Here is a 24,068-nt window from a genome sequence, read left to right as displayed (position 1 = left end):
TGCTTCAGTGGTAGAATACTCGCCTGCCACGCGGGTGACCCAAGTTCGATTCTCGGCCAACGCATCGTTATCTTTAGAAAAGCTCACGCGTGCTGTTATGCAATATTCAATGCCACGAATGCAGGAGTAAGCAAATGGCGTCGGTGGTTCAGTGGTAGAATACTCGCCTTCCACGCGGGTATCCCGGGTTCGATTCCCTGCGAAGCATTGTTACTTTTTGAAAAGCTCACACGTGCTGTTACGCAATATTGCATGTCATGAATGCCGGAGAAAACAAATGGCGTCGGTCGTTCAGTGGTAGAATTCTCGCCTGCCACACGGGTGACCCGGGTTCAATTCACGGCCGACGCATCGTTATCTTTAAAAAAGCTCACGCGTGTTCTTACGCTATATATGCATGCCGTGAACGCAGAAGCAAGCAAATGGCGTCGGTGGTTCAATGGTAGAATACTCGCCTGCCACGCGGGTGACCCGGGTTCGATTCCCGGCTGACGCATCGTTATTTTTAGAAACGCTCACGCGTGCTGTTACGCAATATTACATGCCATGAATGCAGGAGTACGCAATTGGCGTCGGTGGTTCAGTGGTAAAATACTCGCCTGCCACGCGGGTGACCCGGGTTTTATTCCCGGCTGACGCATCGTTATTTTTAGAAAAACTCACGCGTGCTGATTCGCAATATTGCATGCCATGAATGCAGGAGTAAGCAAATGGCGTTGGTGGTTCAGTGATAGAATACTCACCTGCTGCGCGGGTGACCCGGGTTTGATTCCCGGCCGACGCATTGCTATTTTTAGAAAAGCTCATGCATGCTGTTACGCTATATATGCCTGCCATGAATGCAGGAGCAAGGAAATTGCGTCGGTGCTTCAGTGGTAGAATACTCGCCTGCCACGCGGGTGACCCAAGTTCGATTCTCGGCCGACGCATCGTTATCTTCAGAAAAGCTCACGCGTGCTGTTATGCAATATTCAATGCCACGAATGCAGGAGTAAGCAAATGGCGTCGGTGGTTCAGTGGTAGAATACTCGCCTGCCACGCGGGTATGCCGGGTTCGATTCCCTGCCGAAGCATTGTTACTTTTTGAAAAGCTCATACGTGCTGTTACGCAATATCGCATGTCAATAATGCAGGAGTAGGCAAATGGTGTCGGTTGTTCAGTGGTAGAATACTCGCCTGCCACGCGGTTGACCTGGGCTCGATTCCGGGCCGACGCATCGCTATTTTTATAAAAGCTCACGCGTCCTTTTACGCAATATTGCATGCCATGAATGCCGGAGTAAGCAAATGGCGTCGGTGGTTCAGTGGTAAAATACTCGCCTGCCACGCGGGTGACCCGCGTTGTATTCCCGGCTGACGCATCGTTATTTTTAGAAAAGCTCACGCGTGCTGATTCGCAATATTGCATGCCATGAATGCAGGAGTAAGCAAATGGCGTCGGTGGTTCAGTGGTAGGATACTCGCCTGCCACGCGGATGACCCGGGTTGTATTCCCGGCTGACGCATCGTTATTTTTAGAAAAGCTCGCGCGTGCTGATTCGCCTTATTGCATGCCATGAATGCAGGAGTAAGCAAATGGCGTCGGTGGTTCAGTGGTGGAATACTAGCCTGCCACGCGAGTGACTCGGGTTCTATTCCCGGCTGACGCATCGTTATTTTTCGAAAAGCTCATGCGTGCTGATTCGCAATATTGCATGCCATGAATGCCGGAGTAAGCAAATGGCGTCGGTGGTTCAGTGGTAGAATACTCGCCTGCCACGCGGTTGACCTGGGCTCGATTCCGGGCTGACGCGTCGCTATTTTTATAAAAGCTCACGCGTGCTGTTACGCAATATTGCATGCCATGAATGCCGGAGTAAGCAAATGGCGTCGGTAGTTCAGTGGTAAAATACTCGACTGCCACGCGGGTGACACGTGTTCGATTCCTGGCTGAAGCATCGTTATTTTGAGAAAAGCTCACGCGTGCTGTTACGCAATATTGCATGCCATAAATGCAGGAGTAAGCAAATGGCGTCGGTGGTTCAGTGGTGTAATACTCGCCTGCCACGCGGGTGACCCGGGTTTGATTCCGTGCCAAAGCATTGTTACTTTTTGAAAAGCTCACACGTGCTGTTACGCAATATTGCATGTCATGAATGCCGGAGAAAACAAATGGCGTCGGTCGTTCAGTGGTAGAATGCTCGCCTGCCACACGGGTGACCCGGGTTCAATTCACGGCCGACGCATCGTTATCTTTAAAAAAGCTCACGCGTGTTCTTACGCTATATATGCATGCCATGAACGCAGAAGCAAGGAAATGGCGTCGGTGGTTCAGTGGTAGAATACTCGCCTGCCACGCGGGTGAGCCGGGTTCGATTCCCGGCTGACGCATCGTTATTTTCAGAAACGCTCACGCGTGCTGTTACGCAATATTGCATGCCATTAATGCAGGAGTAAGCAATTGGCGTCGGTGGTTCAGTGGTAAAATACTCGCCTGCCACGCGGCTGACTCGAGTTCGATTCCCTGCCGAAACATCGTGTTTTTTTAAACTTTTCTTGCGTGCCTTTCCGCAATATCGCATGTCAATAATGCAGGAGTAGGCAAATGGTTTCGGTTGTTCAGGGGTAGAATACTCGCCTGCCACGCGGGTGACCCGGGTTCTATTCCCGGCTGACGCATCGTTATTTTTAGAAAAGCTCACGCGTGCTGATTCGCAATATTGCATGCCATGAATGCAGGAGTAAGCAAATGGCGTCGGTGGTTCTGTGGTAGAATACTCGCCTGCCACGCGGGTGACCCGGGTACTATTCCCGGCTGACGCATCGTTATTTTTAGAAAAGCTCACGCGTGCTGATTCGCAATATTGCATGCCATGAATGCAGGAGTAAGCAAATGGCGTCAGTGGTTCAGTGGTAGAATACTCGCCTGCCACGCGGGTTACCTGTGTTTAAATCGCTGCCGAAGCATTGTTACTTTTAGAAAATCTCACGCGTGCTGTTACGCAATATTGCATGCCATGAATGCCGGAGTAAGTAAATGGCGTCGGTGGTTCAGTTGTAGAATTCTCGCCTGCCACGCGGGTGATCCGGGTTCGAATCCCGGCCGAAGCATCGTTTATTTTAGAAAAGCTCACGCGTGCTTTTACGCTATATATACATGCCATGAATGCAGGAGCAACCAAATGGCGTCGGCAGTTCAGTAGTAGAATACTCGCCTGCCACGCGGGTGACCCGGGTTCCATTCCCTGCCGAAGCATTGCTACATTTAGAAAAGCTCACACGTGCTCTTACGCAATATTGCATGTCATGAATGCCACAGTAAGCAAATGGCGTCGGTGGTTCAGTGGTAGAATGCTCGCCTGCCACACTGGTGACCCTGGTTTGATTCCCGGCCGACGCATCGTTTATTTTAAAAAAGTTCCTGCGTGCTATTCCACAATAATGCATGTCAATAATGCAGGAGTAAGCAAATAGCGTTGGTGGTTCAGTGGTAGAATACTCGTCTGCAACGCGGGCGACCCGGGTTCGATTGCCGGCCGACGTATAGTTATTTTTGTAAAAGCTCACGCATGCTGTTACACAATATTGCATGCCATGAATGTAGGAGTAAGCAAATGGCGTCGGTGGTTCAGTGGTAGAATACTCGCCTGCCACGCGGATGACCCGGGTTCGATTCCCGGACGACGCATCGTTATTTTTGTAAAAGCTCACGCATGCTATTACACAATATTGCATGCCATGAATGCAGGAGTAAGCAAGTGGCGTCGGTGGTTCAGTGGTAGAATACTCGCCTGCCACGCGGGTGACCCGGGTTCGATTCCCGGCCGACGCATCGTTTATTTTTGAAAAGTATCTGGGTGCTATTCCGCAATATTGATTGTCATGAATGCAGGAGTAAGCAAATGGCGTTGGTGGTTCAGTGATAGAATACTCACCTGCTGCGCGGGTGACCCGGGTTTGATTCCCGGCCGACGCATTGTTATTTTTAGAAAAGCTCATGCCTGCTGTTACGCTATATATGCATGCCATGAATGCAGGAGCAAGCAGATGGCGTTGGTGGTTCAGTGGTAGAATACTCGCCTGCCGCGCGGGTGACCCGGGTTTGATTCCCAGCCGACGCATTGTTATTTTTGAAGAAGCTCAGACGTGTTGTTACGAATAATTGCATGTCATGAATGAAGGAATAAGCAACTCGCGTTGGTGGTTCAGTGGTAGAATACTCGGCTGCCACGCGGGTGACCCAAGTTCGATTCCCGGCCGACGCATCGTTATTTTTAGAAACACTCACGCATGCTGTTACGCATTATTGCATGCCATGAATGCAGGAGTAAGCGATTGGCGTCGGTGGTTCAGTGGTAAAATACTCGCCTGCCACGCGGCTGACCCGGGTTCGATTCCCTGCCGAAACATCGTGTTTTTTAAAAATTTTCTTGCGTGCCTTTCCGCAATATCGCATGTCAATAATGCAGGAGTAAGCAAATTGCGTCGGTGCTTCAGTGGTAGAATACTCGCCTGCCACGCAGGTGACCCAAGTTCGATTCTCGGCCGACGCATCGTTATCTTTAGAAAAGCTCACGCGTGCTGTTATGCAATATTCAATGCCACGAATGCAGGAGTAAGCAAATGGCGTCGGTGGTTCAGTGGTAGAATACTCGCCTTCCACGCGGGTATCCCAGGTTCGATTCCCTGCCGAAGCATTGTTACTTTTTGAAAAGCTCACACGTGCTGTTACGCAATATTGCATGTCATGAATGCCGGAGAAAACAAATGGCGTCGGTCGTTCAGTGGTAGAATTCTCGCCTGCCACACGGGTGACCCGGGTTCAATTCACGGCCGACGCATCGTTATCTTTAAAAAAGCTCACGCGTGTTCTTACGCTATATATGCATGCCGTGAACGCAGAAGCAAGCAAATGGCGTCGGTGGTTCAGTGGTAGAATACTCGCCTGCCGCGCGGGTGACCCGGGTTTGATTCCCAGCCGACGCATTGTTATTTTTGAAGAAGCTCAGACGTGTTGTTACGAATAATTGCATGTCATGAATGAAGGAATAAGCAACTCGCGTTGGTGGTTCAGTGGTAGAATACTCGGCTGCCACGCGGGTGACCCAGGTTCGATTCCCGGCTGACGCATCGTTATTTTTAGAAACGCTCACGCGTGCTGTTACGCAATATTACATGCCATGAATGCAGGAGTACGCAATTGGCGTCGGTGGTTCAGTGGTAAAATACTCGCCTGCCACGCGGCTGACCCGGGTTCGATTCCCTGCCGAAACATCGTGTTTTTTGAAAATTTTCTTGCTTGCCTTTCCGCAATATCGCATGTCAATAATGCAGGAGTAGGCAAATGGTGTCGGTTGTTCAGTGGTAGAACACTCGCCTGCCACGCGGTTGACCTGGGCTCGATTCCGGGCCGACGCATCGCTATTTTTATAAAAGCTCATGCGTGCTGTTACCCAATATTTCATGCCATGAATGCCGGAGTAAGCAAATGGCGTCGGTGGTTCAGTGGTAAAATACTCGCCTGCCACGCGGGTGACCCGGGTTTTATTCCCGGCTGACGCATCGTTATTTTTAGAAAAACTCACGCGTGCTGATTCGCAATATTGCATGCCATGAATGCAGGAGTAAGCAAATGGCGTCGGTGGTTCAGTGGTAGGATACTCGCCTGCCACGCGGGTGACCCGGGTTGTATTCCCGGCTGACGCATCGTTATTTTTAGAACAGCTCGCGCGTGCTGATTCGCCATATTGCATGCCATGAATGCAGGAGTAAGCAAATGGCGTCGGTGGTTCAGTGGTGGAATACTCGCCTGCCACGCGGGTGACCCGAGTTCTATTCCCGGCTGACGCATCGTTATTTTTAGAAAAGCTCATGCGTGCTGATTCGCAATATTGCATGCCATGAATGCCGGAGTAAGCAAATGGCGTCGGTGGTTCAGTGGTAGAATACTCGCCTGCCACGCGGTTGACCTGGGCTCGATTCCGGGCCGACGCGTCGCTATTTATAAAAGCTCACGCGTGCTGTTACGCAATATTGCATGCCATGAATGCCGGAGTAAGCAAATGGCGTCGGTGGTTTAGTGGTAAAATACTCGACTGCCACGCGGGTGACACGTGTTCGATTCCTGGCTGAAGCATCGTTATTTTGAGAAAAGCTCACGCGTGCTGTTACGCAATATTGCATGCCATGAATGCAGGAGTAAGCAAATGGCGTCGGTGGTTCAGTGGTGGAATACTCGCCTGCCACGCGGGTGACCCGGGTTTGATTCCGTGCCAAAGCATTGTTACTTTTTGAAAAGCTCACACGTGCTGTTACGCAATATTGCATGCCATGAATGTCGGAGAATACAAATGGCATCGGTGGTTCAGTGGTAGAATACTCGCCTGCCACACGGGTGACCCCGGTTCAATTCACGGCCGACGCATCGTTATCTTTCAAAAAGCTCACGCGTGTTGTTACGCTATATATACATGCCATGAATGCAGGAGCAAGCAAATGGCGTCGGTAGTTCAGTAGTAGAATACTCGCCTGCCACGCGGGTGACCCAAGTTCTATTCCCTGCCGAAGCATTGCTACTTTTAAAAAAGCTCACACTTGCTGTTACGCAATATTGCATGTCATGAATGCCACAGTAAACAAATGGCGTCGGTGGTTCAGTGGTAGAATGCTCGCTTGCCACACTGGTGACCCTGGTTCGATTCCCGGCCGACGCATCGTTTATTTTAAAAAAGTTCCTGCGTGCTATTCCACAATATCGCATGTCAAGAATGCAGGAGTAAGCAAATGTCGTTGGTGGTTCAGTGGTAGAATACTTGTCTGCCACGCGGGCGACCCGGGTTCGATTCCCGGCCGACGCATCGTTATTATTGTATAAGCTCACGCATGCTGTTACACAATATTGCATGCCATGAATGCAGGAGTAAGCAAGTGGCGTCGGTGGTTCAGTGGTAGAATACTCGCCTGCCACGCGGGTGACCCGGGTTCGATTCCCGGCCGACGCATCGTTTATTTTTGAAAAGTATCTGGGTGCTATTCCGCAATATTGATTGTCATGAATGCAGGAGTAAGCAAATGGCGTTGGTGGTTCAGTGATAGAATACTCACCTGCTGCGCGGGTGACCCGGGTTTGATTCCCGCCCGACGCATTGTTATTTTTAGAAAAGCTCATGCCTGCTGTTACGCTATATATGCATGCCATGAATGCAGGAGCAAGCAGATGGCGTTGGTGGTTCAGTGGTAGAATACTCGCCTGCCGCGCGGGTGACCCGGGTTTGATTCCCAGCCGACGCATTGTTATTTTTGAAGAAGCTCAGACGTGTTGTTACGAATAATTGCATGTCATGAATGAAGGAATAAGCAACTCGCGTTGGTGGTTCAGTGGTAGAATACTCGGCTGCCACGCGGGTGACCCAAGTTCGATTCCCGGCCGACGCATCGTTATTTTTAGAAACACTCACGCATGCTGTTACGCATTATTGCATGCCATGAATGCAGGAGTAAGCGATTGGCGTCGGTGGTTCAGTGGTAAAATACTCGCCTGCCACGCGGCTGACCCGGGTTCGATTCCCTGCCGAAACATCGTGTTTTTTAAAAATTTTCTTGCGTGCCTTTCCGCAATATCGCATGTCAATAATGCAGGAGTAAGCAAATTGCGTCGGTGCTTCAGTGGTAGAATACTCGCCTGCCACGCAGGTGACCCAAGTTCGATTCTCGGCCGACGCATCGTTATCTTTAGAAAAGCTCACGCGTGCTGTTATGCAATATTCAATGCCACGAATGCAGGAGTAAGCAAATGGCGTCGGTGGTTCAGTGGTAGAATACTCGCCTTCCACGCGGGTATCCCGGGTTCGATTCCCTGCCGAAGCATTGTTACTTTTTGAAAAGCTCACACGTGCTGTTACGCAATATTGCATGTCATGAATGCCGGAGAAAACAAATGGCGTCGGTCGTTCAGTGGTAGAATTCTCGCCTGCCACACGGGTGACCCGGGTTCAATTCACGGCCGACGCATCGTTATCTTTAAAAAAGCTCACGCGTGTTCTTACGCTATATATGCATGCCGTGAACGCAGAAGCAAGCAAATGGCGTCGGTGGTTCAGTGGTAGAATACTCGCCTGCCGCGCGGGTGACCCGGGTTTGATTCCCAGCCGACGCATTGTTATTTTTGAAGAAGCTCAGACGTGTTGTTACGAATAATTGCATGTCATGAATGAAGGAATAAGCAACTCGCGTTGGTGGTTCAGTGGTAGAATACTCGGCTGCCACGCGGGTGACCCAGGTTCGATTCCCGGCTGACGCATCGTTATTTTTAGAAACGCTCACGCGTGCTGTTACGCAATATTACATGCCATGAATGCAGGAGTACGCAATTGGCGTCGGTGGTTCAGTGGTAAAATACTCGCCTGCCACGCGGCTGACCCGGGTTCGATTCCCTGCCGAAACATCGTGTTTTTTGAAAATTTTCTTGCTTGCCTTTCCGCAATATCGCATGTCAATAATGCAGGAGTAGGCAAATGGTGTCGGTTGTTCAGTGGTAGAACACTCGCCTGCCACGCGGTTGACCTGGGCTCGATTCCGGGCCGACGCATCGCTATTTTTATAAAAGCTCATGCGTGCTGTTACCCAATATTTCATGCCATGAATGCCGGAGTAAGCAAATGGCGTCGGTGGTTCAGTGGTAAAATACTCGCCTGCCACGCGGGTGACCCGGGTTTTATTCCCGGCTGACGCATCGTTATTTTTAGAAAAACTCACGCGTGCTGATTCGCAATATTGCATGCCATGAATGCAGGAGTAAGCAAATGGCGTCGGTGGTTCAGTGGTAGGATACTCGCCTGCCACGCGGGTGACCCGGGTTGTATTCCCGGCTGACGCATCGTTATTTTTAGAACAGCTCGCGCGTGCTGATTCGCCATATTGCATGCCATGAATGCAGGAGTAAGCAAATGGCGTCGGTGGTTCAGTGGTGGAATACTCGCCTGCCACGCGGGTGACCCGAGTTCTATTCCCGGCTGACGCATCGTTATTTTTAGAAAAGCTCATGCGTGCTGATTCGCAATATTGCATGCCATGAATGCCGGAGTAAGCAAATGGCGTCGGTGGTTCAGTGGTAGAATACTCGCCTGCCACGCGGTTGACCTGGGCTCGATTCCGGGCCGACGCGTCGCTATTTATAAAAGCTCACGCGTGCTGTTACGCAATATTGCATGCCATGAATGCCGGAGTAAGCAAATGGCGTCGGTGGTTTAGTGGTAAAATACTCGACTGCCACGCGGGTGACACGTGTTCGATTCCTGGCTGAAGCATCGTTATTTTGAGAAAAGCTCACGCGTGCTGTTACGCAATATTGCATGCCATGAATGCAGGAGTAAGCAAATGGCGTCGGTGGTTCAGTGGTGGAATACTCGCCTGCCACGCGGGTGACCCGGGTTTGATTCCGTGCCAAAGCATTGTTACTTTTTGAAAAGCTCACACGTGCTGTTACGCAATATTGCATGCCATGAATGTCGGAGAATACAAATGGCATCGGTGGTTCAGTGGTAGAATACTCGCCTGCCACACGGGTGACCCCGGTTCAATTCACGGCCGACGCATCGTTATCTTTCAAAAAGCTCACGCGTGTTGTTACGCTATATATACATGCCATGAATGCAGGAGCAAGCAAATGGCGTCGGTAGTTCAGTAGTAGAATACTCGCCTGCCACGCGGGTGACCCAAGTTCTATTCCCTGCCGAAGCATTGCTACTTTTAAAAAAGCTCACACTTGCTGTTACGCAATATTGCATGTCATGAATGCCACAGTAAACAAATGGCGTCGGTGGTTCAGTGGTAGAATGCTCGCTTGCCACACTGGTGACCCTGGTTCGATTCCCGGCCGACGCATCGTTTATTTTAAAAAAGTTCCTGCGTGCTATTCCACAATATCGCATGTCAAGAATGCAGGAGTAAGCAAATGTCGTTGGTGGTTCAGTGGTAGAATACTTGTCTGCCACGCGGGCGACCCGGGTTCGATTCCCGGCCGACGCATCGTTATTATTGTATAAGCTCACGCATGCTGTTACACAATATTGCATGCCATGAATGTAGGAGTAAGCAAATGGCGTCGGTGGTTCAGTGGCAGAATACTCGCCTGCCACGCGGGTTACCTGTGTTTAAATCGCTGCCGAAGCATTGTTACTTTTAGAAAAGCTCACGCGTGCTGTTACGCAATATTGCTTGCCATGAATGCCGGAGTAAGCAAAAGGCGTCGGTGGTTCAGTTGTAGAATACTCGCCTGCCACGCGGGTGATCCGGGTTCGATTCCCGGCCGAAGCATCGTTTATTTTAGAAAAGATCCTGCGTACTATTCCGCAATATTGCATGTCATGAGTGCAGGTACAAGCAAATGGCGTCAGTAGTTCCGTGGAAGAACACTCGCCTGCCACACGGGTAACCCGAATTCGATTCCTGGCCGAAGCATCGTTATTTTTAGAAAAGCTCACGCGTGCTTTTACGCTATATATGCATGCCATGAATGCAGGAGCAAGCAAATGGCGTCGGTAGTTCAGTAGTAGAATACTCGCCTGCCACGCGGGTGACCCGGGTTCTATTCCCTGCCGAAGCATTGCAACTTTTAGAAAAGCTCACACGTGCTGTTACGCAATATTGCATGTCATGAATGCCACAGTAAACAAATGGCGTCGGTGGTTCAGTGGTAGAATGCTCGCCTGTCACACTGGTGACCCTGGTTTGATTCCCAGCCGACGCATCGTTTATTTTAAAAAAGTTCCTGCGTGCTATTCCACAACATTGCATGTCAAGAATGCAGGAGTAAGCAAATGGCGTTGGTGGTTCAGTGGTAGAATACTCGTCTGCCACGCGGGCGACCCGGGTTCGATTCCCGGCCGACGCATCGTTATTTTTGTAAAAGCTCACGCATGGTGTTACACAATATTGCATTCCATGAATGTAGGAGTAAGCAAATGGCGTCGGTGGTTCAGTAGTAGAATACTCGCCTGCCACGCGGGTGACCCGGGTTCGATTCCCGGCCGACGCATCGTTTATTTTAGAAAAGTACCTGCGTGCTATTCCACAATATTGCATGTCATAAATGCAGGAGTAAGCAAATGGCGTTGGTGGTTCAGTGATAGAATACTCACCTGCTGCGCGGGTGACCCGGGTTTGATTCCTGGCCGACGCATTGTTATTTTTAGAAAAACTCATGCATGCTGTTACGCTATATATGCATGCCATGAATGCAGGAGCAAGCAAATGGCGTCGGTGCTTCAGTGGTAGAATACTGGCCTGCCACGCGGGTGACCCAAGTTCGATTCTCGGCCGACGCATGGTTATCTTTAGAAAAGCTCACGCGTGCTGTTATGCAATATTCAATGCCACGAATGCAGGAGTAAGCAAATGGCGTCGGTGGTTCAGTGGTAGAATACTCGCCTGCCACGCGGGTATCCCGGGTTCGATTCCCCGCCGAAGCATTGTTACTTCTTGAAAAGCTCACACGTGCTGTTACGCAATATTGCATGTCATGAATGCCGGAGAAAACAAATGGCGTCGGTCGTTCAGTGGTAGAATGCTCGCCTGCCACACGGGTGACCCGGGTTCAATTCACGGCCGACGCGTCGTTATCTTTAAAAAAGCTCACGCGTGTTCTTACGCTATATATGCATGCCATGAACGCAGAAGCAAGGAAATGGCGTTGGTGGTTCAGTGGTAGAATACTCGCCTGCCACGCGGGTGACCCGGGTTCGATTCCCGGCTGACGCATCGTTATTTTCAGAAACGCTCACGCGTGCTGTTACGCAATATTGCATGCTTTGAATGCAGGAGTAAGCAATTGGCGTCGGTGGTTCAGTGGTAAAATACTCGCCTGCCACGCGGCTGACTCGAGTTCGATTCCCTGCCGAAACATCGTGTTTTTTAAAACTTTTCTTGCGTGCCTTTCCGCAATATCGCATGTCAATAATGCAGGAGTAGGCAAATGGTGTCGGTTGTTCAGGGGTAGAATACTCGCCTGCCACGCGGGTGACCCGGGTTCTATTCCCGGCTGACGCATCGTTATTTTTAGAAATGCTCACGCGTGCTGATTCGCAATATTGCATGCCATGAATGCAGGAGTAAGCAAATGGCGTCGGTGGTTCTTTGGTAGAATACTCGCCTGCCACGTGGGTGACCCAGGTACTATTCCCGGCTGACGCATCGTTATTTTTAGAAAAGCTCACGCGTGCTGATTCGCAATATTGCATGCCATGAATGCAGGAGTAAGCAAATGGCGTCGGTGGTTCAGTGGTAGAATACTCGCCTGCCACGGGGGTTACCTGTGTTTAAATCGCTGCCGAAGCATTGTTACTTTTAAAAACCTCACGCGTGCTGTTACGCAATATTGCATGCCATGAATGCCGGAGTAAGCAAATGGCGTCAGTGGTTCAGTTGTAGAATACTCGCCTGCCACGCGGGTGATCCGGGTTCAAATCCCGGCCGAAGCATCGTTTATTTTAGAAAAGCTCACGCGTGCTTTTACGCTATATATACATGCCATGAATGCAGGAGCAAGCAAATGGCGTCGGCAGTTCAGTAGTAGAATACTCGCCTGCCACGCGGGTGACCCGGGTTCCATTCCCTGCCGAAGCATTGCTACATTTAGAAAAGCTCACACGTGCTGTTACGCAATATTGCATGTCATGAATGCCACAGTAAGCAAATGGCGTCGGTGGTTCAGTGGTAGAATGCTCGCCTGCCACACTGGTGACCCTGGTTTGATTCCCGGCCGACGCATCGTTTATTTTAAAAAAGTTCCTGCGTGCTATTCCGCAATGATGCATGTCAATAATGCAGGAGTAAGCAAATAGCGTTGGTGGTTCAGTGGTAGAATACTCGTCTGCCACGCGGGCGACCCGGGTTTGATTGATGGCCGACGTATAGTTATTTTTGTAAAAGCTCACGCATGCTGTTACACAATATTGCATGCCATGAATGTAGGAGTAAGCAAATGGCGTCGGTGGTTCATTGGTAGAATACTCGCCTGCCACGCGGATGACCCGGGTTCAATTCCCGGACTACGCATCGTTATTTTTGTAAAAGCTCACGCATGCTATTCCGCAATATTGCATGTCATGAATGCAGGAGTAAGCAATTGGCGTTGGTGGTTCAGTGATGGAATACTCACCTGCTGCGCGTGTGACCCGGGTTTGATTCCCGGCCGACGCATTGTTATTTTTAGAAAAGCTCATGCATGCTGTTACGCTATATATGCATGCCATGAATGCAGGAGCAAGCAGATGGCGTTGGTGTTTCAGTGGTAGAATACTCGCCTGCCGCGCGGGTGACCCGGGTTCGATTACCAGCCGACGCATTGTTATTTTTGAAGAAGCTCAGACGTGTTGTTACGAATAATTGCATGTCATGAATGAAGGAGTAAGCAACTGGCATTGGTGGTTCAGTAGTAGAATACTCGCCTGCCCCGCGGGTGACCCGGGTTCTATTCCCTGCCGAAGCATTGCTACTTTTATAAAAGCTCACCCGTGCTGTTACGCAATATTGCATGTCATGAATGCCACAGTAAACAAATGGCGTCGGTGGTTCAGTGGTGGAATGCTCGCCTGCCACACTGGTGACCCTGGTTTGATTCCCGGCCGACGCATCGTTTATTTTAAAAAAGTTCCTGCGTGCTATTCCACAACATTGCATGTCAAGAATGCAGGAGTAAGCAAATGGCGTTGGTGGTTCAGTGGTAGAATACTCGTCTGCCACGCGGGCGACCCGGGTTCGATTCCCGGCCGACGCATCGTTATTTTTGTAAAAGCTCACGCAAGCTGTTACACAATATTGCATGCCATGAATGTAGGAGTAAGCAAATGGCGTCGGTGGTTCAGTGGTAGAATACTCGCCTGCCACGCGGGTGACCCGGGTTCGATTCCCGGCCAACGCATCGTTTATTTTAGAAAAGTACCTGCGTGCTATTCCGCAATATTGCATGTCATGAATGCAGGAGTAAGCAAATGGCGTTGGTGGTTCAGTGATAGAATACTCACCTGCTGCGCGGGTGACCCGGGTTTGATTCCCGGCCGATGCATTGTTATTTTTAGAAAAGCTCATGCATGCTGTTACGCTATATATGCATGCCATGAATTCAGGAGCAAGCAAATTGCGTCGGTGCTTCAGTGGTAGAATACTCGCCTGCCACGCGGGTGACCCAAGTTCGATTCTCGGCCGACGCATCGTTATCTTTAGAAAAGCTCACGCGTGCTGTTATGCAATATTCAATGCCACGAATGCAGGAGTAAGCAAATGGCGTCGGTGGTTCAGTGGTAGAATACTCGCCTGCCACGCGGGTATCCCGGGTTCGATTCCCTGCCGAAGCATTGTTACTTTTTGAAAAGCTCACACGTGCTGTTACGCAATATCGCATGTCAATAATGCAGGAGTAGGCAAATGGTGTCGGTTGTTCAGTGGTAGAATACTCGCCTGCCACGCGGTTGACCTGGGCTCGATTCCGGGCCGACGCATCGCTATTTTTATAAAAGCTCACGCGTGCTGTTACGCAATATTGCATGCCATGAATGCCGGAGTAAGCAAATGGCGTCGGTGGTTCAGTGGTAAAATACTCGCCTGCCACGCGGGTGACCCGGGTTGTATTCCCGGCTGACGCATCGTTATTTTTAGAAAAGCTCACGCGTGCTGATTCGCAATATTGCATGCCATGAATGCAGGAGTAAGCAAATGGCGTCGGTGGTTCAGTGATAGGATACTCGCCTGCCACGCGGGTGACCCGGGTTGTATTCCCGGCTGACGCATCGTTATTTTTAGAAAAGCTCGCGCGTGCTGATTCGCCATATTGCATGCCATGAATGCAGGAGTAAGCAAATGGCGTCGGTGGTTCAGTGGTTGAATACTCGCCTGCCACGCGGGTGACCCGGGTTCTATTCCCGGCTGACGCATCGTTATTTTTAGAAAAGCTCATGCGTGCTGATTCGCAATATTGCATGCCATGAATGCCGGAGTAAGCAAATGGCGTCGGTGGTTCAGTGGTAGAATACTCGCCTGCCACGCGGTTGACCTGGGCTCGATTCCGGGCCGACGCGTCGCTATTTTTATAAAAACTCACGCGTGCTGTTACGCAATATTGCATGCCATGAATGCCGGAGTAAGCAAATGGCGTCGGTAGTTCAGTGGTAAAATACTTGACTGCAACGCGGGTGACCCGGGTTCTATTCCCTGCCGAAGCATTGCTACTTTTAGAAAAGCTCACACGTGCTGTTACGCAATATTGCATGTCATGAATGCCACAGTAAACAAATGGCGTCGGTGGTTCAGTGGTAGAATGCTCGCCTGTCACACTGGTGACCCTGGTTTGATTCCCAGCCGAAGCATCGTTTATTTTAAAAAAGTTCCTGCGTGCTATTCCACAACATTGCATGTCAAGAATGCAGGAGTAAGCAAATGGCGTTGGTGGTTCAGTGGTGGAATACTCGTCTGCCACGCGGGCGACCCGGGTTCGATTCCCGGCCGACGCATCGTTTATTTTAGAAAAGTACCTGCGTGCTATTCCACAATATTGCATGTCATGAAGGCAGGAGTAAGCAAATGGCGTTGGTGGTTCAGTGATAGAATACTCACCTGCTGCAAAGGGTGACCCGGGTTTGATTCCTGGCCGACGCATTGTTATTTTTAGAAAAACTCATGCATGCTGTTACGCTATATATGCATGCCATGAATGCAGGAGCAAGCAAATGGCGTCGGTGCTTCAGTGGTAGAATACTGGCCTGCCACGCGGGTGACCCAAGTTCGATTCTCGGCCGACGCATGGTTATCTTTGGAAAAGCTCACGCGTGCTGTTATGCAATATTCAATGCCACGAATGCAGGAGTAAGCAAATGGCGTCGGTGGTTCAGTGGTAGAATACTCGCCTGCCACGCGGGTATCCCGGGTTCGATTCCCTGCCGAAGCATTGTTACTTCTTGAAAAGCTCACACGTGCTGTTACGCAATATTGCATGTCATGAATGCCGGAGAAAACAAATGGCGTCGGTGGTTCAGTGGTAGAATGCTCGCCTGCCACACTAGTGACCCTGGTTTGATTCCCGGCCGACGCATCGTTTATTTTAAAAAAGTTCCTGCGTGCTATTCCGCAATGATGCATGTCAATAATGCAGGGGTAAGCAAATAGCGTTGGTGGTTCAGTGGTAGAATACTCGTCTGCCGCGCGGGCGACCCGGGTTTGATTGATGGCCGACGTATAGTTATTTTTGTAAAAGCTCACGCATGCTGTTACACAATATTGCATGCCATGAATGTAGGAGTAAGCAAATGGCGTCGGTGGTTCATTGGTAGAATACTCGCCTGCCACGCGGATGACCCGGGTTCAATTCCCGGACTACGCATCGTTATTTTTGTAAAAGCTCACGCATGCTATTCCGCAATATTGCATGTCATGAATGCAGGAGTAAGCAATTGGCGTTGGTGGTTCAGTGATAGAATACTCACCTGCTGCGCGGGTGACCCGGGTTTGATTCCCGGCCGACGCATTGTTATTTTTAGAAAAGCTCATGCATGCTGTTACGCTATATATGCATGCCATGAATGCAGGAGCAAGCAGATGGCGTTGGTGTTTCAGTGGTAGAATACTCGCCTGCCGCGCGGGTGACCCGGGTTGTATTCCCGGCTGACGCATCGTTATTTTTAGAAAAGCTCACGCGTGCTGATTCGCAATATTGCATGCCATGAATGCAGGAGTAAGCAAATGGCGTCGGTGGTTCAGTGATAGGATACTCGCCTGCCACGTGGGTGACCCGGGTTGTATTCCCGGCTGACGCATCGTTATTTTTAGAAAAGCTCGCGCGTGCTGATTCGCCATATTGCATGCCATGAATGCAGGAGTAAGCAAATGGCGTCGGTGGTTCAGTGGTGGAATACTCGCCTGCCACGCGGGTGACCCAGGTTCTATTCCCGGCTGACGCATCGTTATTTTTAGAAAAGCTCATGCGTGCTGATTCGCAATATTGCATGCCATGAATGCCGGAGTAAGCAAATGGCGTCGGTGGTTCAGTGGTAGAATACTCGCCTGCCACGCGGTTGACCTGGGCTCGATTCCGGGCCGACGCGTCGCTATTTTTATAAAAACTCACGCGTGCTGTTACGCAATATTGCATGCCATGAATGCCGGAGTAAGCAAATGGCGTCGGTAGTTCAGTGGTAAAATACTTGACTGCAACGCGGGTGACCCGGGTTCTATTCCCTGCCGAAGCATTGCTACTTTTAGAAAAGCTCACACGTGCTGTTACGCAATATTGCATGTCATGAATGCCACAGTAAACAAATGGCGTCGGTGGTTCAGTGGTAGAATGCTCGCCTGTCACACTGGTGACCCTGGTTTGATTCCCAGCCGACGCATCGTTTATTTTAAAAAAGTTCCTGCGTGCTATTCCACAACATTGCATGTCAAGAATGCAGGAGTAAGCAAATGGCGTTGGTGGTTCAGTGGTAGAATACTCGTCTGCCACGCGGGCGACCCGGGTTCGATTCCCGGCCGACGCATCGTTATTTTTGTAAAAGCTCACGCATGGTGTTACACAATATTGCATTCCATGAATGTAGGAGTAAGCAAATGGCGTCGGTGGTTCAGTAGTAGAATACTCGCCTGCCACGCGGGTGACCCGGGTTCGATTCCCGGCCGACGCATCGTTTATTTTAGAAAAGTACCTGCGTGCTATTCCACAATATTGCATGTCATAAAGGCAGGAGTAAGCAAATGGCGTTGGTGGTTCAGTGATAGAATACTCACCTGCTGCAAAGGGTGACCCGGGTTTGATTCCTGGCCGACGCATTGTTATTTTTAGAAAAACTCATGCATGCTGTTACGCTATATATGCATGCCATGAATGCAGGAGCAAGCAAATGGCGTCGGTGCTTCAGTGGTAGAATACTGGCCTGCCACGCGGGTGACCCAAGTTCGATTCTCGGCCGACGCATGGTTATCTTTGGAAAAGCTCACGCGTGCTGTTATGCAATATTCAATGCCACGAATGCAGGAGTAAGCAAATGGCGTCGGTGGTTCAGTGGTAGAATACTCGCCTGCCACGCGGGTATCCCGGGTTCGATTCCCTGCCGAAGCATTGTTACTTCTTGAAAAGCTCACACGTGCTGTTACGCAATATTGCATGTCATGAATGCCGGAGAAAACAAATGGCGTCGGTGGTTCAGTGGTAGAATGCTCGCCTGCCACACTGGTGACCCTGGTTTGATTCCCGGCCGACGCATCGTTTATTTTAAAAAAGTTCCTGCGTGCTATTCCGCAATGATGCATGTCAATAATGCAGGAGTAAGCAAATAGCGTTGGTGGTTCAGTGGTAGAATACTCGTCTGCCACGCGGGCGACCCGGGTTTGATTGATGGCCGACGTATAGTTATTTTTGTAAAAGCTCACGCATGCTGTTACACAATATTGCATGCCATGAATGTAGGAGTAAGCAAATGGCGTCGGTGGTTCATTGGTAGAATACTCGCCTGCCACGCGGATGACCCGGGTTCAATTCCCGGACTACGCATCGTTATTTTTGTAAAAGCTCACGCATGCTATTCCGCAATATTGCATGTCATGAATGCAGGAGTAAGCAATTGGCGTTGGTGGTTCAGTGATAGAATACTCACCTGCTGCGCGGGTGACCCGGGTTTGATTCCCGGCCGACGCATTGTTATTTTTAGAAAAGCTCATGCATGCTGTTACGCTATATATGCATGCCATGAATGCAGGAGCAAGCAGATGGCGTTGGTGTTTCAGTGGTAGAATACTCGCCTGCCGCGCGGGTGACCCGGGTTCGATTACCAGCCGACGCATTGTTATTTTTGAAGAAGCTCAGACGTGTTGTTACGAATAATTGCATGTCATGAATGAAGGAGTAAGCAACTGGCATTGGTGGTTCAGTAGTAGAATACTCGCCTGCCCCGCGGGTGACCCGGGTTCTATTCCCTGCCGAAGCATTGCTACTTTTATAAAAGCTCACCCGTGCTGTTACGCAATATTGCATGTCATGAATGCCACAGTAAACAAATGGCGTCGGTGGTTCAGTGGTGGAATGCTCGCCTGCCACACTGGTGACCCTGGTTTGATTCCCGGCCGACGCATCGTTTATTTTAAAAAAGTTCCTGCGTGCTATTCCACAACATTGCATGTCAAGAATGCAGGAGTAAGCAAATGGCGTTGGTGGTTCAGTGGTAGACTACTCGTCTGCCACGCGGGCGACCCGGGTTCGATTCCCGGCCGACGCATCGTTATTTTTGTAAAAGCTCACGCAAGCTGTTACACAATATTGCATGCCATGAATGTAGGAGTAAGCAAATGGCGTCGGTGGTTCAGTGGTAGAATACTCGCCTGCCACGCGGGTGACCCAAGTTCGATTCTCGGCCGACGCATCGTTATCTTTAGAAAAGCTCACGCGTGCTGTTATGCAATATTCAATGCCACGAATGCAGGAGTAAGCAAATGGCGTCGGTGGTTCAGTGGTAGAATACTCGCCTGCCACGCGGGTATCCCGGGTTCGATTCCCTGCCGAAGCATTGTTACTTTTTGAAAAGCTCACACGTGCTGTTACGCAATATCGCATGTCAATAATGCAGGAGTAGGCAAATGGTGTCGGTTGTTCAGTGGTAGAATACTCGCCTGCCACGCGGTTGACCTGGGCTCGATTCCGGGCCGACGCATCGCTATTTTTATAAAAGCTCACGCGTGCTGTTACGCAATATTGCATGCCATGAATGCCGGAGTAAGCAAATGGCGTCGGTGGTTCAGTGGTAAAATACTCGCCTGCCACGCGGGTGACCCGGGTTGTATTCCCGGCTGACGCATCGTTATTTTTAGAAAAGCTCACGCGTGCTGATTCGCAATATTGCATGCCATGAATGCAGGAGTAAGCAAATGGCGTCGGTGGTTCAGTGATAGGATACTCGCCTGCCACGCGGGTGACCCGGGTTGTATTCCCGGCTGACGCATCGTTATTTTTAGAAAAGCTCGCGCGTGCTGATTCGCCATATTGCATGCCATGAATGCAGGAGTAAGCAAATGGCGTCGGTGGTTCAGTGGTGGAATACTCGCCTGCCACGCGGGTGACCCGGGTTCTATTCCCGGCTGACGAATCGTTATTTTTAGAAAAGCTCATGCGTGCTGATTCGCAATATTGCATGCCATGAATGCCGGAGTAAGCAAATGGCGTCGGTGGTTCAGTGGTAGAATACTCGCCTGCCACGCGGTTGACCTGGGCTCGATTCCGGGCCGACGCGTCGCTATTTTTATAAAAACTCACGCGTGCTGTTACGCAATATTGCATGCCATGAATGCCGGAGTAAGCAAATGGCGTCGGTAGTTCAGTGGTAAAATACTTGACTGCAACGCGGGTGACCCGGGTTCTATTCCCTGCCGAAGCATTGCTACTTTTAGAAAAGCTCACACGTGCTGTTACGCAATATTGCATGTCATGAATGCCACAGTAAACAAATGGCGTCGGTGGTTCAGTGGTAGAATGCTCGCCTGTCACACTGGTGACCCTGGTTTGATTCCCAGCCGACGCATCGTTTATTTTAAAAAAGTTCCTGCGTGCTATTCCACAACATTGCATGTCAAGAATGCAGGAGTAAGCAAATGGCGTTGGTGGTTCAGTGGTAGAATACTCGTCTGCCACGCGGGCGACCCGGGTTCGATTCCCGGCCGACGCATCGTTATTTTTGTAAAAGCTCACGCATGGTGTTACACAATATTGCATTCCATGAATGTAGGAGTAAGCAAATGGCGTCGGTGGTTCAGTAGTAGAATACTCGCCTGCCACGCGGGTGACCCGGGTTCGATTCCCGGCCGACGCATCGTTTATTTTAGAAAAGTACCTGCGTGCTATTCCACAATATTGCATGTCATGAAGGCAGGAGTAAGCAAATGGCGTTGGTGGTTCAGTGATAGAATACTCACCTGCTGCAAAGGGTGACCAGGGTTTGATTCCTGGCCGACGCATTGTTATTTTTAGAAAAACTCATGCATGCTGTTACGCTATATATGCATGCCATGAATGCAGGAGCAAGCAAATGGCGTCGGTGCTTCAGTGGTAGAATACTGGCCTGCCAAGCGGGTGACCCAAGTTCGATTCTCGGCCGACGCATGGTTATCTTTAGAAAAGCTCACGCGTGCTGTTATGCAATATTCAATGCCACGAATGCAGGAGTAAGCAAATGGCGTCGGTGGTTCAGTGGTAGAATACTCGCCTGCCACGCGGGTATCCCGGGTTCGATTCCCTGCCGAAGCATTGTTACTTCTTGAAAAGCTCACACGTGCTGTTACGCAATATTGCATGTCATGAATGCCGGAGAAAACAAATGGCGTCGGTCGTTCAGTGGTAGAATGCTCGCCTGCCACACGGGTGACCCGGGTTCAATTCACGGCCGACGCGTCGTTATCTTTAAAAAAGCTCACGCGTGTTCTTACGCTATATATGCATGCCATGAACGCAGAAGCAAGGAAATGGCGTTGGTGGTTCAGTGGTAGAATACTCGCCTGCCACGCGGGTGACCCGGGTTCGATTCCCGGCTGACGCATCGTTATTTTCAGAAACGCTCACGCGTGCTGTTACGCAATATTGCATGCCTTGAATGCAGGAGTAAGCAATTGGCGTCGGTGGTTCAGTGGTAAAATACTCGCCTGCCACGCGGCTGACTCGAGTTCGATTCCCTGCCGAAACATCGTGTTTTTTAAAACTTTTCTTGCGTGCCTTTCCGCAATATCGCATGTCAATAATGCAGGAGTAGGCAAATGGTGTCGGTTGTTCAGGGGTAGAATACTCGCCTGCCACGCGGGTGACCCGGGTTCTATTCCCGGCTGACGCATCGTTATTTTTAGAAAAGCTCACGCGTGCTGATTCGCAATATTGCATGCCATGAATGCAGGAGTAAGCAAATGGCGTCGGTGGTTTTTTGGTAGAATACTCGCCTGCCACGTGGGTGACCCAGGTACTATTCCCGGCTGACGCATCGTTATTTTTAGAAAAGCTCACACGTGCTGATTCGCAATATTACATGCCATGAATGCAGGAGTAAGCAAATGGCGTCGGTGGTTCAGTGGTAGAATACTCGCCTGCCACGGGGGTTACCTGTGTTCAAATCGCTGCCGAAGCATTGTTACTTTTAGAAAATCTCACGCGTGCTGTTACGCAATATTGCATGCCATGAATGCCGGAGTAAGCAAATGGCGTCAGTGGTTCAGTTGTAGAATACTCGCCTGCCACGCGGGTGATCCGGGTTCGAATCCCGGCCGAAGCATCGTTTATTTTAGAAAAGCTCACGCGTGCTTTTACGCTATATATACATGCCATGAATGCAGAAGCAAGCAAATGGCGTCGGCAGTTCAGTAGTAGAATACTCGCCTGCCACGCGGGTGACCCTGGTTTCATTCCCTGCCGAAGCATTGCTACATTTAGAAAAGCTCACACGTGCTGTTACGCAATATTGCATGTCATGAATGCCACAGTAAGCAAATGGCGTCGGTGGTTCAGTGGTAGAATGCTCGCCTGCCACGCGGGTGACCCGGGTTCGATTCCCGGCCAACGCATCGTTTATTTTAGAAAAGTACCTGCGTGCTATTCCGCAATATTGCATGTCATGAATGCAGGAGTAAGCAAATGGCGTTGGTGGTTCAGTGATAGAATACTCACCTGCTGCGCGGGTGACCCGGGTTTGATTCCCGGCCGACGCATTGTTATTTTTAGAAAAGCTCATGCATGCTGTTACGCTATATATGCATGCCGTGAATGCAGGAGCAAGCAGATGGCGTTGGTGGTTCAGTGGTAGAATACTCGCCTGCCGCGCGGGTGACCCGGGTTCGATTCCCAGCCGACGCATTGTTATTTTTGAAGAAGCTCAGACGTGTTGTTACGAATAATTGCATGTCATGAATGAAGGAGTAAGCAACTGGCATTGGTGGTTCAGTAGTAGAATACTCGCCTGCCACGCGGGTGACCCGGGTTCTATTCCCTGCCGAAGCATTGCTACTTTTATAAAAGCTCACCCGTGCTGTTACGCAATATTGCATGTCATGAATGCCACAGTAAACAAATGGCGTCGGTGGTTCAGTGGTGGAATGCTCGCCTGCCACACTGGTGACCCTGGTTTGATTCCCGGCCGACGCATCGTTTATTTTAAAAAAGTTCCTGCGTGCTATTCCACAATATTGCATGCCATGAATGTAGGAGTAAGCAAATGGCGTCGGTGGTTCAGTGGTAGAATACTCGCCTGCCACGCGGGTGACCCGGGTTCGATTCCCGGCCAACGCATCGTTTATTTTAGAAAAGTACCTGCGTGCTATTCCGCAATATTGCATGTCATGAATGCAGGAGTAAGCAAATGGCGTTGGTGGTTCAGTGATAGAATACTCACCTGCTGCGCGGGTGACCCGGGTTTGATTCCCGGCCGACGCATTGTTATTTTTAGAAAAGCTCATGCATGCTGTTACGCTATATATGCATGCCATGAATGCAGGAGCAAGCAAATTGCGTCGGTGCTTCAGTGGTAGAATACTCGCCTGCCACGCGGGTGACCCAAGTTCGATTCTCGGCCGACGCATCGTTATCTTTAGAAAAGCTCACGCGTGCTGTTATGCAATATTCAATGCCACGAATGCGGGAGTAAGCAAATGGCGTCGGTGGTTCAGTGGTAGAATACTCGCCTGCCACGCGGGTATCCCGGGTTCGATTCCCTGCCGAAGCATTGTTACTTTTTGAAAAGCTCACACGTGCTGTTACGCAATATCGCATGTCAATAATGCAGGAGTAGGCAAATGGTGTCGGTTGTTCAGTGGTAGAATACTCGCCTGCCACGCGGTTGACCTGGGCTCGATTCCGGGCCGACGCATCGCTATTTTTATAAAAGCTCACGCGTGCTGTTACGCAATATTGCATGCCATGAATGCCGGAGTAAGCAAATGGCGTCGGTGGTTCAGTGGTAAAATACTTGCCTGCCACGTGGGTGACCCGGGTTGTATTCCCGGCTGACGCATCGTTATTTTTAGAAAAGCTCACGCGTGCTGATTCGCAATATTGCATGCCATGAATGCAGGAGTAAGCAAATGGCGTC

The 24,068-nt window shown here is 50.2% G+C and overlaps 68 non-coding genes across 68 annotated transcripts; all 68 read left to right on the top strand.

Annotated features, from left to right (window-relative positions):
* Positions 1-280: 280 nt before the first annotated feature.
* Positions 281-351, top strand: TRNAG-GCC (transfer RNA glycine (anticodon GCC)). Its single transcript has one exon. It is a non-coding gene; the product is annotated as a tRNA-Gly (tRNA).
* A 74-nt stretch (positions 352-425) lies between these two features.
* TRNAG-GCC (transfer RNA glycine (anticodon GCC)) lies at positions 426-496 on the top strand. Its single transcript has one exon. It is a non-coding gene; the product is annotated as a tRNA-Gly (tRNA).
* A 73-nt stretch (positions 497-569) lies between these two features.
* Positions 570-640, top strand: TRNAG-GCC (transfer RNA glycine (anticodon GCC)). The gene has a single exon. It is a non-coding gene; the product is annotated as a tRNA-Gly (tRNA).
* Positions 641-713: 73 nt separating this feature from the next.
* On the top strand, positions 714-784 carry TRNAS-GCU (transfer RNA serine (anticodon GCU)). Its single transcript has one exon. It is a non-coding gene; the product is annotated as a tRNA-Ser (tRNA).
* A 74-nt stretch (positions 785-858) lies between these two features.
* Positions 859-929, top strand: TRNAG-GCC (transfer RNA glycine (anticodon GCC)). Its single transcript has one exon. It is a non-coding gene; the product is annotated as a tRNA-Gly (tRNA).
* Positions 930-1,002: 73 nt separating this feature from the next.
* TRNAG-GCC (transfer RNA glycine (anticodon GCC)) lies at positions 1,003-1,073 on the top strand. The gene has a single exon. It is a non-coding gene; the product is annotated as a tRNA-Gly (tRNA).
* Positions 1,074-2,154: 1,081 nt separating this feature from the next.
* Positions 2,155-2,225, top strand: TRNAG-GCC (transfer RNA glycine (anticodon GCC)). The gene has a single exon. It is a non-coding gene; the product is annotated as a tRNA-Gly (tRNA).
* Positions 2,226-2,299: 74 nt separating this feature from the next.
* On the top strand, positions 2,300-2,370 carry TRNAG-GCC (transfer RNA glycine (anticodon GCC)). Its single transcript has one exon. It is a non-coding gene; the product is annotated as a tRNA-Gly (tRNA).
* Positions 2,371-3,019: 649 nt separating this feature from the next.
* TRNAG-GCC (transfer RNA glycine (anticodon GCC)) lies at positions 3,020-3,090 on the top strand. The gene has a single exon. It is a non-coding gene; the product is annotated as a tRNA-Gly (tRNA).
* A 362-nt stretch (positions 3,091-3,452) lies between these two features.
* Positions 3,453-3,523, top strand: TRNAC-GCA (transfer RNA cysteine (anticodon GCA)). The gene has a single exon. It is a non-coding gene; the product is annotated as a tRNA-Cys (tRNA).
* A 73-nt stretch (positions 3,524-3,596) lies between these two features.
* Positions 3,597-3,667, top strand: TRNAG-GCC (transfer RNA glycine (anticodon GCC)). The gene has a single exon. It is a non-coding gene; the product is annotated as a tRNA-Gly (tRNA).
* A 73-nt stretch (positions 3,668-3,740) lies between these two features.
* On the top strand, positions 3,741-3,811 carry TRNAG-GCC (transfer RNA glycine (anticodon GCC)). Its single transcript has one exon. It is a non-coding gene; the product is annotated as a tRNA-Gly (tRNA).
* A 73-nt stretch (positions 3,812-3,884) lies between these two features.
* Positions 3,885-3,955, top strand: TRNAS-GCU (transfer RNA serine (anticodon GCU)). Its single transcript has one exon. It is a non-coding gene; the product is annotated as a tRNA-Ser (tRNA).
* Positions 3,956-4,029: 74 nt separating this feature from the next.
* TRNAG-GCC (transfer RNA glycine (anticodon GCC)) lies at positions 4,030-4,100 on the top strand. The gene has a single exon. It is a non-coding gene; the product is annotated as a tRNA-Gly (tRNA).
* Positions 4,101-4,749: 649 nt separating this feature from the next.
* TRNAG-GCC (transfer RNA glycine (anticodon GCC)) lies at positions 4,750-4,820 on the top strand. The gene has a single exon. It is a non-coding gene; the product is annotated as a tRNA-Gly (tRNA).
* Positions 4,821-4,894: 74 nt separating this feature from the next.
* On the top strand, positions 4,895-4,965 carry TRNAG-GCC (transfer RNA glycine (anticodon GCC)). Its single transcript has one exon. It is a non-coding gene; the product is annotated as a tRNA-Gly (tRNA).
* A 73-nt stretch (positions 4,966-5,038) lies between these two features.
* TRNAG-GCC (transfer RNA glycine (anticodon GCC)) lies at positions 5,039-5,109 on the top strand. The gene has a single exon. It is a non-coding gene; the product is annotated as a tRNA-Gly (tRNA).
* A 361-nt stretch (positions 5,110-5,470) lies between these two features.
* TRNAG-GCC (transfer RNA glycine (anticodon GCC)) lies at positions 5,471-5,541 on the top strand. The gene has a single exon. It is a non-coding gene; the product is annotated as a tRNA-Gly (tRNA).
* A 73-nt stretch (positions 5,542-5,614) lies between these two features.
* TRNAG-GCC (transfer RNA glycine (anticodon GCC)) lies at positions 5,615-5,685 on the top strand. The gene has a single exon. It is a non-coding gene; the product is annotated as a tRNA-Gly (tRNA).
* Positions 5,686-6,765: 1,080 nt separating this feature from the next.
* Positions 6,766-6,836, top strand: TRNAG-GCC (transfer RNA glycine (anticodon GCC)). Its single transcript has one exon. It is a non-coding gene; the product is annotated as a tRNA-Gly (tRNA).
* Positions 6,837-6,909: 73 nt separating this feature from the next.
* Positions 6,910-6,980, top strand: TRNAG-GCC (transfer RNA glycine (anticodon GCC)). Its single transcript has one exon. It is a non-coding gene; the product is annotated as a tRNA-Gly (tRNA).
* Positions 6,981-7,198: 218 nt separating this feature from the next.
* TRNAG-GCC (transfer RNA glycine (anticodon GCC)) lies at positions 7,199-7,269 on the top strand. Its single transcript has one exon. It is a non-coding gene; the product is annotated as a tRNA-Gly (tRNA).
* A 505-nt stretch (positions 7,270-7,774) lies between these two features.
* Positions 7,775-7,845, top strand: TRNAG-UCC (transfer RNA glycine (anticodon UCC)). Its single transcript has one exon. It is a non-coding gene; the product is annotated as a tRNA-Gly (tRNA).
* Positions 7,846-7,918: 73 nt separating this feature from the next.
* Positions 7,919-7,989, top strand: TRNAG-GCC (transfer RNA glycine (anticodon GCC)). The gene has a single exon. It is a non-coding gene; the product is annotated as a tRNA-Gly (tRNA).
* Positions 7,990-8,063: 74 nt separating this feature from the next.
* Positions 8,064-8,134, top strand: TRNAG-GCC (transfer RNA glycine (anticodon GCC)). The gene has a single exon. It is a non-coding gene; the product is annotated as a tRNA-Gly (tRNA).
* A 73-nt stretch (positions 8,135-8,207) lies between these two features.
* TRNAG-GCC (transfer RNA glycine (anticodon GCC)) lies at positions 8,208-8,278 on the top strand. Its single transcript has one exon. It is a non-coding gene; the product is annotated as a tRNA-Gly (tRNA).
* A 361-nt stretch (positions 8,279-8,639) lies between these two features.
* On the top strand, positions 8,640-8,710 carry TRNAG-GCC (transfer RNA glycine (anticodon GCC)). The gene has a single exon. It is a non-coding gene; the product is annotated as a tRNA-Gly (tRNA).
* Positions 8,711-8,783: 73 nt separating this feature from the next.
* TRNAG-GCC (transfer RNA glycine (anticodon GCC)) lies at positions 8,784-8,854 on the top strand. The gene has a single exon. It is a non-coding gene; the product is annotated as a tRNA-Gly (tRNA).
* A 1,080-nt stretch (positions 8,855-9,934) lies between these two features.
* Positions 9,935-10,005, top strand: TRNAG-GCC (transfer RNA glycine (anticodon GCC)). The gene has a single exon. It is a non-coding gene; the product is annotated as a tRNA-Gly (tRNA).
* Positions 10,006-10,222: 217 nt separating this feature from the next.
* Positions 10,223-10,293, top strand: TRNAG-GCC (transfer RNA glycine (anticodon GCC)). The gene has a single exon. It is a non-coding gene; the product is annotated as a tRNA-Gly (tRNA).
* Positions 10,294-10,799: 506 nt separating this feature from the next.
* TRNAG-GCC (transfer RNA glycine (anticodon GCC)) lies at positions 10,800-10,870 on the top strand. Its single transcript has one exon. It is a non-coding gene; the product is annotated as a tRNA-Gly (tRNA).
* Positions 10,871-10,943: 73 nt separating this feature from the next.
* Positions 10,944-11,014, top strand: TRNAG-GCC (transfer RNA glycine (anticodon GCC)). Its single transcript has one exon. It is a non-coding gene; the product is annotated as a tRNA-Gly (tRNA).
* Positions 11,015-11,232: 218 nt separating this feature from the next.
* On the top strand, positions 11,233-11,303 carry TRNAG-GCC (transfer RNA glycine (anticodon GCC)). The gene has a single exon. It is a non-coding gene; the product is annotated as a tRNA-Gly (tRNA).
* Positions 11,304-11,376: 73 nt separating this feature from the next.
* On the top strand, positions 11,377-11,447 carry TRNAG-GCC (transfer RNA glycine (anticodon GCC)). Its single transcript has one exon. It is a non-coding gene; the product is annotated as a tRNA-Gly (tRNA).
* Positions 11,448-11,520: 73 nt separating this feature from the next.
* Positions 11,521-11,591, top strand: TRNAG-GCC (transfer RNA glycine (anticodon GCC)). Its single transcript has one exon. It is a non-coding gene; the product is annotated as a tRNA-Gly (tRNA).
* A 74-nt stretch (positions 11,592-11,665) lies between these two features.
* On the top strand, positions 11,666-11,736 carry TRNAG-GCC (transfer RNA glycine (anticodon GCC)). Its single transcript has one exon. It is a non-coding gene; the product is annotated as a tRNA-Gly (tRNA).
* Positions 11,737-13,682: 1,946 nt separating this feature from the next.
* TRNAG-GCC (transfer RNA glycine (anticodon GCC)) lies at positions 13,683-13,753 on the top strand. Its single transcript has one exon. It is a non-coding gene; the product is annotated as a tRNA-Gly (tRNA).
* Positions 13,754-13,826: 73 nt separating this feature from the next.
* TRNAG-GCC (transfer RNA glycine (anticodon GCC)) lies at positions 13,827-13,897 on the top strand. The gene has a single exon. It is a non-coding gene; the product is annotated as a tRNA-Gly (tRNA).
* Positions 13,898-14,115: 218 nt separating this feature from the next.
* TRNAG-GCC (transfer RNA glycine (anticodon GCC)) lies at positions 14,116-14,186 on the top strand. Its single transcript has one exon. It is a non-coding gene; the product is annotated as a tRNA-Gly (tRNA).
* Positions 14,187-14,259: 73 nt separating this feature from the next.
* TRNAG-GCC (transfer RNA glycine (anticodon GCC)) lies at positions 14,260-14,330 on the top strand. The gene has a single exon. It is a non-coding gene; the product is annotated as a tRNA-Gly (tRNA).
* Positions 14,331-14,547: 217 nt separating this feature from the next.
* On the top strand, positions 14,548-14,618 carry TRNAG-GCC (transfer RNA glycine (anticodon GCC)). The gene has a single exon. It is a non-coding gene; the product is annotated as a tRNA-Gly (tRNA).
* A 217-nt stretch (positions 14,619-14,835) lies between these two features.
* On the top strand, positions 14,836-14,906 carry TRNAG-GCC (transfer RNA glycine (anticodon GCC)). The gene has a single exon. It is a non-coding gene; the product is annotated as a tRNA-Gly (tRNA).
* A 505-nt stretch (positions 14,907-15,411) lies between these two features.
* TRNAG-GCC (transfer RNA glycine (anticodon GCC)) lies at positions 15,412-15,482 on the top strand. The gene has a single exon. It is a non-coding gene; the product is annotated as a tRNA-Gly (tRNA).
* A 219-nt stretch (positions 15,483-15,701) lies between these two features.
* On the top strand, positions 15,702-15,772 carry TRNAG-GCC (transfer RNA glycine (anticodon GCC)). Its single transcript has one exon. It is a non-coding gene; the product is annotated as a tRNA-Gly (tRNA).
* A 73-nt stretch (positions 15,773-15,845) lies between these two features.
* TRNAG-GCC (transfer RNA glycine (anticodon GCC)) lies at positions 15,846-15,916 on the top strand. Its single transcript has one exon. It is a non-coding gene; the product is annotated as a tRNA-Gly (tRNA).
* Positions 15,917-16,421: 505 nt separating this feature from the next.
* On the top strand, positions 16,422-16,492 carry TRNAS-GCU (transfer RNA serine (anticodon GCU)). The gene has a single exon. It is a non-coding gene; the product is annotated as a tRNA-Ser (tRNA).
* Positions 16,493-17,430: 938 nt separating this feature from the next.
* Positions 17,431-17,501, top strand: TRNAG-GCC (transfer RNA glycine (anticodon GCC)). The gene has a single exon. It is a non-coding gene; the product is annotated as a tRNA-Gly (tRNA).
* Positions 17,502-17,574: 73 nt separating this feature from the next.
* Positions 17,575-17,645, top strand: TRNAG-GCC (transfer RNA glycine (anticodon GCC)). The gene has a single exon. It is a non-coding gene; the product is annotated as a tRNA-Gly (tRNA).
* Positions 17,646-17,864: 219 nt separating this feature from the next.
* On the top strand, positions 17,865-17,935 carry TRNAG-GCC (transfer RNA glycine (anticodon GCC)). The gene has a single exon. It is a non-coding gene; the product is annotated as a tRNA-Gly (tRNA).
* Positions 17,936-18,008: 73 nt separating this feature from the next.
* Positions 18,009-18,079, top strand: TRNAG-GCC (transfer RNA glycine (anticodon GCC)). The gene has a single exon. It is a non-coding gene; the product is annotated as a tRNA-Gly (tRNA).
* A 505-nt stretch (positions 18,080-18,584) lies between these two features.
* TRNAS-GCU (transfer RNA serine (anticodon GCU)) lies at positions 18,585-18,655 on the top strand. The gene has a single exon. It is a non-coding gene; the product is annotated as a tRNA-Ser (tRNA).
* A 506-nt stretch (positions 18,656-19,161) lies between these two features.
* On the top strand, positions 19,162-19,232 carry TRNAG-GCC (transfer RNA glycine (anticodon GCC)). Its single transcript has one exon. It is a non-coding gene; the product is annotated as a tRNA-Gly (tRNA).
* Positions 19,233-19,305: 73 nt separating this feature from the next.
* TRNAG-GCC (transfer RNA glycine (anticodon GCC)) lies at positions 19,306-19,376 on the top strand. The gene has a single exon. It is a non-coding gene; the product is annotated as a tRNA-Gly (tRNA).
* A 73-nt stretch (positions 19,377-19,449) lies between these two features.
* On the top strand, positions 19,450-19,520 carry TRNAG-GCC (transfer RNA glycine (anticodon GCC)). The gene has a single exon. It is a non-coding gene; the product is annotated as a tRNA-Gly (tRNA).
* A 217-nt stretch (positions 19,521-19,737) lies between these two features.
* Positions 19,738-19,808, top strand: TRNAG-GCC (transfer RNA glycine (anticodon GCC)). The gene has a single exon. It is a non-coding gene; the product is annotated as a tRNA-Gly (tRNA).
* Positions 19,809-20,601: 793 nt separating this feature from the next.
* Positions 20,602-20,672, top strand: TRNAG-GCC (transfer RNA glycine (anticodon GCC)). The gene has a single exon. It is a non-coding gene; the product is annotated as a tRNA-Gly (tRNA).
* Positions 20,673-20,745: 73 nt separating this feature from the next.
* TRNAG-GCC (transfer RNA glycine (anticodon GCC)) lies at positions 20,746-20,816 on the top strand. The gene has a single exon. It is a non-coding gene; the product is annotated as a tRNA-Gly (tRNA).
* A 219-nt stretch (positions 20,817-21,035) lies between these two features.
* Positions 21,036-21,106, top strand: TRNAG-GCC (transfer RNA glycine (anticodon GCC)). The gene has a single exon. It is a non-coding gene; the product is annotated as a tRNA-Gly (tRNA).
* A 73-nt stretch (positions 21,107-21,179) lies between these two features.
* TRNAG-GCC (transfer RNA glycine (anticodon GCC)) lies at positions 21,180-21,250 on the top strand. The gene has a single exon. It is a non-coding gene; the product is annotated as a tRNA-Gly (tRNA).
* A 73-nt stretch (positions 21,251-21,323) lies between these two features.
* On the top strand, positions 21,324-21,394 carry TRNAG-GCC (transfer RNA glycine (anticodon GCC)). The gene has a single exon. It is a non-coding gene; the product is annotated as a tRNA-Gly (tRNA).
* Positions 21,395-21,468: 74 nt separating this feature from the next.
* Positions 21,469-21,539, top strand: TRNAG-GCC (transfer RNA glycine (anticodon GCC)). Its single transcript has one exon. It is a non-coding gene; the product is annotated as a tRNA-Gly (tRNA).
* A 938-nt stretch (positions 21,540-22,477) lies between these two features.
* TRNAG-GCC (transfer RNA glycine (anticodon GCC)) lies at positions 22,478-22,548 on the top strand. The gene has a single exon. It is a non-coding gene; the product is annotated as a tRNA-Gly (tRNA).
* Positions 22,549-22,621: 73 nt separating this feature from the next.
* On the top strand, positions 22,622-22,692 carry TRNAS-GCU (transfer RNA serine (anticodon GCU)). Its single transcript has one exon. It is a non-coding gene; the product is annotated as a tRNA-Ser (tRNA).
* A 74-nt stretch (positions 22,693-22,766) lies between these two features.
* TRNAG-GCC (transfer RNA glycine (anticodon GCC)) lies at positions 22,767-22,837 on the top strand. Its single transcript has one exon. It is a non-coding gene; the product is annotated as a tRNA-Gly (tRNA).
* Positions 22,838-23,198: 361 nt separating this feature from the next.
* On the top strand, positions 23,199-23,269 carry TRNAG-GCC (transfer RNA glycine (anticodon GCC)). The gene has a single exon. It is a non-coding gene; the product is annotated as a tRNA-Gly (tRNA).
* A 73-nt stretch (positions 23,270-23,342) lies between these two features.
* On the top strand, positions 23,343-23,413 carry TRNAS-GCU (transfer RNA serine (anticodon GCU)). Its single transcript has one exon. It is a non-coding gene; the product is annotated as a tRNA-Ser (tRNA).
* Positions 23,414-23,487: 74 nt separating this feature from the next.
* On the top strand, positions 23,488-23,558 carry TRNAG-GCC (transfer RNA glycine (anticodon GCC)). The gene has a single exon. It is a non-coding gene; the product is annotated as a tRNA-Gly (tRNA).
* A 73-nt stretch (positions 23,559-23,631) lies between these two features.
* TRNAG-GCC (transfer RNA glycine (anticodon GCC)) lies at positions 23,632-23,702 on the top strand. The gene has a single exon. It is a non-coding gene; the product is annotated as a tRNA-Gly (tRNA).
* The last annotated feature ends 366 nt before the right edge of the window (positions 23,703-24,068 follow it).

Source organism: Rhipicephalus microplus, chromosome 2 (assembly GCF_043290135.1).
Source record: "Rhipicephalus microplus isolate Deutch F79 chromosome 2, USDA_Rmic, whole genome shotgun sequence".
NCBI lineage: Eukaryota > Metazoa > Arthropoda > Arachnida > Ixodida > Ixodidae > Rhipicephalus > Rhipicephalus microplus.
This window is presented reverse-complemented; position numbering and strand designations above follow the sequence as displayed.